Genomic DNA, 8,802 nt, shown 5'->3' with positions numbered 1-8,802 from the left:
AGATTAACCTCCCAACTGAAGCCCAGACCACACTGAGCATGTGTGCAGTCTTGGTCTTGCAAAGATGTATAACAAAGTTACAAGATGGTGACCCCCTGCGGTCAACTTAAATCGTTTGTTTAATTAGGCTTCTGGTGCAGTGAGTAGTACACAAAATATAGCATGTCTAGCCTTATTCTATTTTAGACTTTAGTTCCCCTTTAATGATATCATCATAGGGATCATGTACAAGGTACTGTTTTATTATCACAGAGAAAAAGGAAAACCGTTTTAAAAATCTGGATTATTTATTTGATATATAATGGAGTCTATGGGAGACAACCTTTCCATAGTTCGGAGCTTTCTAGATAATGGGTCCCATACATGTACTGTCTGCCCAGGGAGACTAAAGAGAAGCGAGAAGATTCCATTGTGGGAATAGGAAGATGCACTTGTTTTTGCTGCATTGAATCTATAAAATTAAAACAGCAGAGTAGACGCATCAGTGAATATCATCTGAGACTGAGTAGTAGGTGCGTTTGTAGTTGATGCCCTGCTCGATAGTCTGTTCTGGCAGAGGTTAATGGGAGCCGCTAGGACCCCGCAGATATCGCCGAGTCAGAAGCAGCAGCAGAGCGGGGCAGCACTGAGCATGCGCGGAGCGACTGTTGTATGTGGCTGTGGTGTTAGTTACTGATATAAACAGCTGGAGCTTGTGGAGCAGCAGAACAGCCTGGATGCGCCTTCTGATAAGTCAGCGCTCGCTCTCCGGCTATGTTTAGTTATCTGACGAACGCAGCAGCAGCACTCCGGCATGGGAAAAGCATGGGATTTATCTGCTCATTCCTGAGCTTTTCTTGGGCTTGACAAGTAGACACTTTCCTCTCTGCGCCTTCCTGTGCTCAGGTAAGTTAGTTGTATGTGCCAAGTCTGCGACCCTTCCCTGGAGCTCTGCATCTCCCTAACTTGTTTGCAGCACAAGCCTTTCGTTCCATTCTCTTCTTCTTCTTCCTTTTCATAACAAAGCTCAGTACCGGTATCTTGAGCCCATACAACTTAATTGCAATGCCATCCACTCCAGAGCCTGCTGCCAAAGCTTTATGGAATACAGCTGTGTATCTTGTCATTATTACTTCCTACTGTGGGATTTCTTGCGACTGTGACAAATTTCTGAAATCTGATTTCTCATTGGTTGATCTGTTAAATTGACTCCAGATATTTTAAAGGCTGGCAGGCAGGTTCTAAAGTGTCATCAGTGTCTGTGCCTCCTTGTACTTGAGTGACACACAGAGCATCCCCACTGTCACATTCAGCTTCATGCAATGAACTCATTCTCCCCTTGGGTACCAGCAGCACAGCAGATATGTAGAATGGGAATAATAATATCTGCCAGCATCTGTCTACTGTGTAGGAACTGAAGTTTGGGCAGCAGGTAGCTTTGCCTTGATTAGGATACATGCAGGTGGCTAAGATATGTAATATCAAGTGAAACCCCCCAAGTTTAGCAAGTAGCATTCCAATGAGAGATCCAGTTTCTTGATTCTCATCAAAACCAGCAAATGCCTCCTGTTCTGTGCACTGAGCCCCAATGCTGTGATCATGGCTACAGCCAGTGAGATTATTATTTACTAGTCCCATCATGAGCCCTCATTGCCCTTAGTTATTGTCCTTATAGTTATTCCAGCCATTTGAACAGCTGTCTACTAATAGCTTCTGTATGCATGGCTGCATAAAGAGCCTACATATTACGATTACAGAGTGATCACATGCTAATAAATCTGGTTTAAAGGAGGTCTGGTGTATCGACGGTTACTCTTTACTGCTTCTGTAGCTGTGCCCTATGTCTTTAAGAAGTTTCATAGTTAAAGGAGCATCACTAAACTATACATATATATTTAGGGCTCAAAAAAATATGGAATAAAAAGGCAACTGTTCCCATAAGCACTACCTAGTTGCTGCAGTTTGCTTTTGTGACAGCATTTTTAAAGTATTATATACTTATACAACAGTAAGGGGTTTAAACACCATCCATATTGTTCCTGGTCTACGTATGTTTAACCGTTTCAGTGCTGTTAAAAGCAGATTCTACAGAATCCAGTGTCTCATTCCTTGTTTTCTTTCCAGTTTCAATGTGATTTGTTTGCTGCCTGACATATTGCACTCCAGATTTAAATAGCTTTTATGGTATCCCCCCCGTGGCCCTATTTGCTCAAAGTAACCTGTAAAAGTCTGGCAAGAATAGATTGTAACCATTAGGCATAACCGTCATAAACAAAGGGATTGTTCTAAATCATGTTTATTTGTCCTGTTAGCCATGAATTTTAATTTATTAGGCATGGCTGTAAATTACCCTGCAATGTATGTAAAAAGATAATTTGGCAAACTGGATTATGTCACGCGAAATATATACTGTGCAATATTTAATAATAACTCAATTGCCTGGACTGAAGCATACAAAAAGATTACAAATAATTTAGAATGTTGGATTTGTACAGCCTTTAGTGAGCTTTTTTATTTATTTATTTTGCTTATTTATAACAGCAGCTTGGGTACAGGCTGAGGAGGTTGCTGTTAGTAGAGGCTAATTCTGCGTATGTCACGGACATTCATCTGTTTGAGGGTAGAGGCTGGTGGGGGGTAGAACAGGTGGTAGCAGAGCAAGAGAGAACTGGATCCTCACTCCCTTATCTGGCAACAGTTTGAGGTGTTCCTCAACTCTCTCCATATTTCATCAATTATTTATTTCTAATTCTGTACGATAAAGCATCTTTGCTAAAGTCTGCTGTTCATATATGCAATGTGGATGGGAATCGAATGTGAGTTTACATCTTCAAATTAACCTTCTCTAATGCTTAGGGTTCCTTAAATATCCCATGCAGACCTAAACTGAATCAGGTAATACCATTATTGACCTTTGAACGAGTTTATATTCCATTAAGCTAAAAGCAGAGAAGCAACAAGCAGAAAGTTCTGTACCAGGGCATCCACCTTAACTGGGTTATCATAATCATCATTTATCTATATACCACCATCAATGTTTTCTGGTTAGGGCTATAAACATTAACTTACTCGTGTCTGTTCAACTTCTTGTTTGGTCTCTTGTTCTCTAATGAGTCCCCACAAACAGCATGGAGTCTCTGTTCTTTACAGATAGAACATTATTTTACATGTTTCCTATAGTCTAGGAGAAATCCATCATTTATACCGGGAATATATTTCCACTTAGTAATGTTTTTGACATAAAACTGAGCAGTTGCTTTTGAGATTTATTGATTTCCTCCTTCACAAATCAATTCAACTGAAGAATTAGCGGATGTCAAGAACATTATTTGGTGACTTCAAACTAAAATAAGGAGCACACAACTTTAGGAATCAATGACAGGCTTAGCAAGCTTTGCTGGCGACTTATTATTCAGAATAGTCACACAAATGGGAATTGTTAGGTGTAGTCGTGTATAATGAGTTTTTTCTTTCTTTATAAATGTTAGGAGGTAAAAGGATATTAGATTTCAAAATGATGGCTTTAGAAAACAGTAAACATTTTTTTTACACAGGCTTTGTTCAGAAGTAAGTTGTTGCTTGGCAAAGCGAAGCAACTAGTCTGATATTATCCATGATTGTTAGTGACCTGAAGGCATTATTTCAAAAGCGGATGGAGTTTTTTTTGCCAGAACAATTCAGGCTGCTCCTATTCACATTATAAAACACAGATACGGTATAAAGATGAATAAGACTTCCTGATTTCAGAAAAAAAAAATGTAAAGGAGAGGAAAATAATTATTCCCTGTATATTTGCCATAAATCCGTGGTTGTCAAACTTTTTTCAGTTCAAGCTCCTTCAGAAGTTCAGTAGTTGACAAAGGCCTCCCTTAGCCCATAACAAGGTTACAGATATAGGAAAAACATGGGTGTATTGGTCATTCAGCTATGGTTTGAGGTCTTCACCTGACACTTATCTTTTAAGTGTATGGATCAATTCCAAATCTCGCTCTAACCTGCATTTATGCTGAACCTCCCTGCCATTGACCCAAGCTCTCTCAGTTTTATAAAACAAACTTTTAATAGCTGATGCACATACCCAAATTACCAAACAATATATAGCGAATATTGTACCCCCTATTGTAAAATATAGGGATGTTATAACACTAAGGAGGTCCATGACCATCGCCTTTTTATACATAGGCACCCGAGGGCATGTGCTTAGGTCTGCAGATTTTTATATATACTATATATTTTTATATATACTAGATTACTAGTCAATTAAAAAAAACTCGACCTAGTTACATAGTTAAATCGGGTTGAAAAAAAGACAAAGTCCATCAAGTTCAACCCCTCCAAATGAAAACCCAGCATCCATACACACACCCCTCCCTACTTTCATATAAATTATATATACCTATATCTATACTAACTATAGAGTTTAGTATCACAATAGCCTTTGATATTATGTCTGTCCAAAAAATCATCCAAGCCATTCGTAAAGCCATTAACCGAATCAGCCATCACAACATCACCCGTCAGTGCATTCCACAACCTCACTGTCCTGACTGTGAAGAACCACCTACGTTGCTTCAAATGAAAGTTCTTTTCTACTAGTCTGAAGGGGTGGCCTCTGGTACGGTGATCCACTTTATGGGTAAAAAGCTCCCCTGCTATTTGTCTATAATGTCCTCTAATGTACTTGTAAAGTGAAATCATGTCCCCTCTAGTCACTGCTAAGAGTCTTGCCTTTATGAAGTCACTAGGGTGGCACCAGACCAAAATAGACCCTGTTCATGACCATATAAAATGAGGCTGAAGACTAGTCATGGATCTCTGAGGCTCTTTTTATTAAAAAACATAATGGCTCTTCTGTAAAAAAAAAAAAAAAAAAATGGATGGCACTTGCTGGTGCAAACTACTTCCATGGTATTTTATTGGTGCAGATACTGGTGCATCCTCCCTTTGTTGGCTCATAGTCTTGTGCAAAGACTTCCCTGTCCCCTAACATGCACATCACTCTTTTGCGGAATTTGTGAGCAGCGGTGAATGCAGGCCTCAACAGTTTCCTTAACTGCCCGTCCTGCTGTAGCAGGTGGTAAGGAGAGGGGTGGCTTGCTCTCCTGCATTATTTACCTTGTGCCAGATTTCTTACCTGGCAAGAGGTGCAGAGCGCAGCCAGACCTCAGATTGAAGTGCTTTCTGCATGAGCTGTATAACAAAAAATGGTCAATTGGGGATAAAGGTATTGGTACTGGCCTCTTCTCTCGCCAGTTGTAAGTATACCGAAAAATAAATGTTACCAATACATGTAGTTCAAAAGTGGGGTGTTCCTGGGTTTATTGAAATGCTCTAGACACACAGGATTCAACTCTGAATGGAAAATATATATCAGAAAACAGACCAGTTGTGATTGATTTTCAATTCAGGATGCCCGAGCAAATTATGGGAAATTAAATTATCTCTGTGGAAAAAGCGATTGCTTACAAAATCTACTCATACAGTACATGGAATTAAATTATTTTGTTGTGTTTTTGTTGTGATTCACTTTATTAAATATTGTGTGCATAAAATCCTTGAGTGCAATGCAGATTTATTGACCACATTAGAACAGAAATTGGGGGGGGCTTTTTTTCTGAAAGTATTCAATTATCTCCTGTACTGCTTAGGCTTTTCTACTTCTTTCTAAACCAGTTCTTTACTTTGTTGCTTAATCAGTTGTATGTTTCAGGGATTTACTGTGATACTCCTGGGTAGGACATAATTATGCAGTTGTTTTGCTTATTTAAGAAATATAAGGGCTAATCTATTGAGAGAGGTGCAGCAAAAGCTTTATTTTTTTCTTCATTCACTCCCTCATTCTCTCCTCTCCTCTGAAAACCAGGGGCATTTACTTACCATGTACAGTGTTTAAAGAGCATCATCATGTTTTTAAAAATGCAGCTACATTCACAAATAACAATGAAATAATTGAAAATTGACAACTGATATATAGTGGGAAATTGCTGGGTTTCTTGAGTGGAGCACCCTTTAACAACATTCTGATTTGTAAGTTCCAATAGGAACAAAATACCACCTTCCAGAATATGATTTGACCCAAAATTGGAATCTGTAAGTTTTGCTTGGCTGCTCCTAGTAAAGAACATGACTACACATGTTTGTCTCTTATTTCTTATACAGTACTCTGCTAGATACATCTGCTATATTAGAGGATATCTGTAGATTGCATACAAGCATCCTTGTATTGTTTATAAAGCGCCAACATATTAGGCAGCTCTGTACAAAAAATGTTGAATATGTTGAACATGCAGATTTAAAAACAACCAATAACTGATACAAGATGGCCCTGTCCAAATGAACTTACAGTCTTAAATATTTGGTTGGAATTTAATCACGGTTTACCTATAACTCATCAATATTCTGCATGTCCAAGGGGTGTTCTACGGTCAGCTGCCTAGGGTGGTACTGGACCTAAATTTAGGTCTTGGGTAGTACAGGCTTGGGATACTTTATCCGGAAACCGGATATCCCAAAAGTTCCAAATTGTCTCCTATAGACTCCAATATAACTAAATAATCTAATTTTTTAAAAATTATTCAGCTTTTCTTCTGTAATAATATAACAATACCTTGTTCTTGATCCAAACTAAGATATAATCAATTCTTATTGGATGCAAAACCAGCCTACTGGGTAATTTAATATTAAATTACGGAATGATCCATTATCCAGAAAACGGCAGGTCCCCAGCATTCTGGATAACAGGTCCCATACCTGTATACCCAACATGATATGAGTGAATGTGGAAAGATCCCTTAACTGAAAAACCCCAGGACCCAAGCATAGATTAAGTAATTCATTTCAGTGTAATTAATTTTCAACAAGTTGGGGTTATGGATTTACTCATTTATGTGCAAAGTACTAGACAAACAAACATCAGCAACAAGTATTTACTTGTCACCTATCTGAAAGCAAATATATTATTGTTATGAGTTTCTGCATCTGGGCAAAATAGTGTCTTTATCACATAGTTTTGGATTGAAAAAAAGACAAAAATCTTATACACACACACACACACACACACAAACTTACACACCTATATATAAACTCAAATATATGAACTATATATACCAATATCTATACTAATAGTAGATTTTAGTATCACAACAGCCTATAATAATATGCTTGGCTTTGAAATCATCCAAACCCCTCCAAGCATTAATAGAATGTGCCATAACATCACCCTCCAGGGCATTCCACACATCTCTGTCATCACAACGATTAACCTTTTTCGTATGAAGGTACATTGCAATAGATGCATATGCCATATGTAAAAATTAAGTTGCCATTGCCATGTGAACCACATTATATAAAATTTTCGCAAAGGGCCTTTATTCTACCACATAGCTTATTTTCTAAAACATGGAAGAGCAATGTTTTGTAATGAATGTTCCTCCATATTGTGTGGTGCAATTAAGTACATGCTTGAAATAAGTTGCTTTTCTGTCACCAACATAATTCCACCAGTTCTGAGTTTGTGGTGGTACAAGGCAGCTATGTAGTCATGCCTGCTGTATGAATCAACTGATGTCAGTATTTAAGCAGAAGAATGCAAGTAGTAAGTGTGATCTGGCGACTTGCCTTTTTCGTATTTGTACATGCAGCAAAGTTATCATTCTCAAAGGTTGCTGTCACAGTCCAAGAACAGCGAATTGCAGCAGTTATGTTTTTGCTCTTTTTGCCTCCTGCTGTTTAATGACACATTCGCAAGTGGAGATTCAGTCATCCAGCAGATTTAAGAAGGTAACTGCTTTACTTAGGCACAAGGGGTAATTCAAGCAAGATGACTGTTTGCACTTGTTAAACACTTCCCCCCATGATTCTCTGTGACATTTCCCAGATATGCCAATGTTTACGCAGCAACATTACCAGAAAAATGTACGCTGGGGTGGAGGGCATCAAGTATGGGATATGTTTCAAGGGCAGGACTCCTTTGTTTTACATGGATTCAATGGATAATACTTGCCCTGAACATATTTCATGCCTATTGTTTAATCATGAAAATGTTTTTTTGTTATTTTTTGAGCTAATCAGGGACAAGAAAAATTGAAGCTCCTCCATATTTGACCCTTGCAAGGTAGATCATTTCTTATGACTTTTTGTTAGCAGAGGCCCATTATGGAGGTGGGTATATCTCTGTGCTAGGTGGGCACTGAGTATGGGATATGGTTAAAGGGCAGTACTCCATTGTTCAACATGGATGCAATTAATAATACTTGTCCTGAACATACTTAATGCCTATTTTTTTAATCATGAAAACATCTATGTTTTTTGTTTTTTCTTGAGCTAAACATCTAAGCTCCTCCATATGTTGTCCTTGTAAGGTAGATAATTTCTTATGACTTTTTTTGCAATTAGAGGCCCATGTAAATCATGGTATAGCTTCACATCCCCTGTTTGGCCCATTTAGCTGATGAAGTAGCCGAAAAGCAAGATTAAAAGAATGTGTGAATATAGTTCACCTTTAAGCAGTTTAGCACCATGCTTGCATTGTACATGTACCACGTTCAAATTGACTCAATAAGGACTATGGGAACAGTCTAACATAGACCAAAGTGGATACCAAAAATATGTTTGATTGAGTGAGTAGACATATAGGTAGTTGGGTCTGTACATGTAGAAGTTGCCGAAAATACTTTGACAATCATTAAACCCATACTGCTGTTAAAGCCATTTCAGCAGCTTTTTATCCAAATTTCCTGACAAGAATTCTCCAATTCAAGCATCCTGGCAGCTTGACTTAACTTAGACTCAAAAACAAATAAACCCAATTTATAAATATTCAAA

General features: G+C 38.2%; 1 protein-coding gene across 2 annotated transcripts in view; it reads left to right on the top strand.

Moving 5' to 3' along the window:
* Positions 1 to 329: 329 nt before the first annotated feature.
* Positions 330 to 8,802, top strand: part of wscd1.S (WSC domain containing 1 S homeolog) — a 102,580-nt gene continuing 94,107 nt past the window's right edge. For both annotated transcript variants that reach the window (XM_018249141.2, XM_041583704.1), the window contains exon 1: positions 330 to 885. The gene's annotated coding sequence lies outside the window, so the exon portion shown is untranslated. The remainder of the gene's footprint in view (positions 886 to 8,802) is intronic.

The sequence above is a fragment of the Xenopus laevis genome, chromosome 2S (genome assembly GCF_017654675.1).
Source record: "Xenopus laevis strain J_2021 chromosome 2S, Xenopus_laevis_v10.1, whole genome shotgun sequence".
NCBI classification, from domain to species: Eukaryota; Metazoa; Chordata; class Amphibia; order Anura; family Pipidae; genus Xenopus; species Xenopus laevis.
This window is presented reverse-complemented; position numbering and strand designations above follow the sequence as displayed.